This window comes from Notechis scutatus, chromosome 5 (assembly GCF_049901735.1).
Source record: "Notechis scutatus isolate UNSWTSFEM ecotype Mainland chromosome 5, rNotScu1.2, whole genome shotgun sequence".
Lineage (NCBI taxonomy): Eukaryota > Metazoa > Chordata > Lepidosauria > Squamata > Elapidae > Notechis > Notechis scutatus.
The window spans coordinates 30,862,775-30,866,033 of NC_142013.1; the positions used below are offsets into that span (position 1 = coordinate 30,862,775).

Below are 3,259 nucleotides of genomic sequence, written 5' to 3' on the forward strand. Positions count from 1 at the left end.
GTGGTATAAACTTAAACTATCAATCAATATCAATAAATCTCATCAATATTTCTTTTTAAAAGTTCTTTTACAATAGAAAAATAGGGAAAAAAAGTTCACTTTTCATGATGGTAGGAAAAATGCAGAAGTATATTGTGCAATTACTTGACTAGTTTGTAAGGGTGAATGAGAAAGTCCTTGAGCAACAGGTGTGAAGAGCTGCAGCCTAGGGAACAATCAGATAAGAGAGGTACAGCCTGCAGTTACATAATGAGTGGGGGGGGGAGCCAAGAAAGGATCATCCCTAACATTTATTTTTTTATTTTTTTATTTATTTTAATTTGTCAATCGCTTACAAGATAATAGGTATAAGTATATACATAGTTATGAATACATCTCAGGCTGTAAACAAAATGGCAGGAGATTTGTACTTTCTGACTTCCCAGATTCTGTTAATGTAGTTTTACAATAAAGTAGAAGGAGCTCATCTGATTCACTTCGTATCTGGAATATCTGAGAAGGATGACACTAGTGTACTCAAAAATTTAATATATAGAAATCCAGGGCGAGAGTTGTCCCTGAAGCATAAAAGAAGCGAAGAGACATTTGCTGCTACATTGGTATGCAGAAAATTGTTTTCACTTAAGAATGTCATTTATTCACAGAAATGGAAAAAGGGGATACGTAATCATTAGAATTAAATAGCATATTTATAAATGGGCTAGAATAAAATAAAATAGGTAATGCAATTATTACCTTACCCTATTTATATTATTTCATTTCATTTTTTAAAAAAATAGAAGACAACATGGCAAGTACTTTCCTTGGAAGTGATTTCAATTAATCACAATATAAAGTGCCAATCGGATGCACTTAGGCTAATTCAAAAGTGTGAAGCACCGATTTCTTACACCAGGGGTGTCAAACTCATGTTGTCATGGCAGCATCACATGACGTATTGAGACTTTTTTCACCTTCACTAAACTGGCTGTGGCCAGCACATGATGCATCCTGCCCACAGGCCAGGAGTTTGATACTCCTGTCTTACACCATATGGATCAAAGGGGACACATACAGTATAGTATCTTCCTTTCGATTTTGGAGACACTGCGCCTATTGTTTACAAAATTCATTCCAAATATAGAAACAGAATCTTTCTTTGTCTTGTATGCTTTTGGTTACAGAAAGGTCCTGTGCTATTTTGATCTATTGCAGATATGCCAGGAAATGCAAGGCTTTTGGCAGCCTTTTAAGCATTTGGGAACAAGCATCTTCTGGAGGGCCTTTAGTGCTAATAATGCTGGCACTGAACAATCACCTTGACATCTCAGCAATGTATTTATTTGTTTGATACGGTTCTTAATACCTTTTATGAATGCAGTCTTTCCAAAGTGTCCTTAATACAGTTCTATGCCTACATAGAAAAATCACACAATCATAATTTTAATAACAATCAATTAGAAGAACAAGAATACATATTGAAATATTTGAAATTGAAAAGAACTCACCTCCAAATAAATGAAAAACCCCACTAGAAAATAGCAAAAAAAATAAATCCATAATTGAGAAGCCATTACTCTCAATCTTAACAGAACAGAACACGGGTCTGCAAAATATTAGGTTAGTTTTTCCTAAAGAGGTTTCAGTTGATTATCTGATGATCTAAATTCTAAAAGGGAGCAGTCAGTGACAACTGCTTTCTCCTGCAAATGAAGAAGTATTGGGGGGGGGGGGGGGGAGGGGGGTTTGGTTTTTTTTTTTTTTTTTTTTGGTGTTTTTTGTGTTTGGAGGTGGGGGAGGGTTTTTTTATTGGTTGGGGGTGGTTTATTTTTTTGGGGGAACGGGGCCCTTTTTTTTGTTATTTTTTTTTTTATTTTTGGGGGGGGTTTGGGGGGGAAAGACCGGTGGGGGTTTTGGCCATTAGTCCGCTGGGTTTGCCTTATTCAGTCGCCGTGGGGGGGCAAATATGTAAATTTACTGTACAAACATATCTAAAATTACAAAGTTGACCCTTTGGGAACTGTACAGCCTCCATCCAATATCAAATGAATCTTATTGTCCAGTTAGTAGATTTCCCACCCACAATATTTCCATTTTGTGTAGAAAAACTTCTGTTTATTTTTCTTCATTAATTAGCAGATATCTGAAATAACTTCCTACTACCTTTGATAGATTATATGGTCCCCCAGGAATTAGTATCTAGTAAACAAACTTAAGACACTACATCAACATGGAAATATTCCAGCCTATATCTATGCAGCATGCTATTAAGTAGGAGAAAATCACAAATCAAAGGATGAAGATACAATAGTAGGAAGAATACTAACAGTGAAAGCTATTATACTACAATAAAACCTGATCTGGATTGGCTACTAGATAGAGTTATTAAAGGTGGTTGGGACTTGTTTGTTTGTTGTTTGGCTAGTTGCTTGCTTGCTCTTGCTATAGAATATCTACATATTTATCTATATGGAAAATCTAAGCTATTAACTGATGCCTAATTTCTGCACCTTATAAAGCTGGGTTCATAGGCAAATAATAATCCTTAGAATTATTCTCAGTAATGGCAAATAATATTTAATAATCCTGAGTTATCTTAAGGAATAGCTTTTCCCAGAAGTATCCCCTCTGGTATTTCTCAAGCTCACAACTTTAAGATGTGTAGACTACAGCTCCTAGAAGGCAGCCTCTTAAAGTTGTTGAGAAACACAAATCTACTTGAACTTAAGACCTCCTTCTTTTACACACTTACCTAGCTATTTTAGCTTCCGTTGTACACCTTTGCCAGTTCCTTACTGCAGAATTTGAGAGATACTTTTTATCTGCTGCATCAATATTATTGTCATTTTGCATTACAAAAGGATCAAATCTGGTCCTCCCTGAAGCAAAACATTTATTTCTTGCCTGAAATAGTAAATCTGGCCTTACATTACAACATTGCTTGTTTGGATCTTTTTCCACCTGGTCTTCTTTCTGATCCTTCAACTTTAAAAATACTTGTTGGAGAACAGTTATTCCTTGGAACGACAGCTGCTCAAACTAGTCACCATGTGCTGCACTCATATTACAAAAGTTTAAAATGTACAGCTGAAGGAGTAAAATAATACGGATGTAAACTTGCTTAACCTCACTGTTATTATTTCTTCCCCATATTTTTTTTAATTTCTTCACTGGAAATATGGAGAATCATCTGTAGATAATGTAAAGGATTAATGTACAATACTGTAATGTAATGTAAAATATTTAGATCCAGCATTCAAGAGCAACTTACAATAATTAA

General features: G+C 35.1%; 1 long non-coding RNA gene across 1 annotated transcript; it reads right to left on the reverse strand.

The window, feature by feature from the left end:
* Window positions 1-332: 332 nt before the first annotated feature.
* On the reverse strand, window positions 333-2,970 carry LOC148130430 (uncharacterized). Its single transcript, XR_015749788.1, has 4 exons — window positions 2,732-2,970; window positions 1,488-1,510; window positions 1,346-1,393; window positions 333-557 (listed from the first exon to the last, which is right to left on the reverse strand). It is a non-coding gene; the product is annotated as an uncharacterized LOC148130430 (long non-coding RNA).
* Window positions 2,971-3,259: the final 289 nt, after the last annotated feature.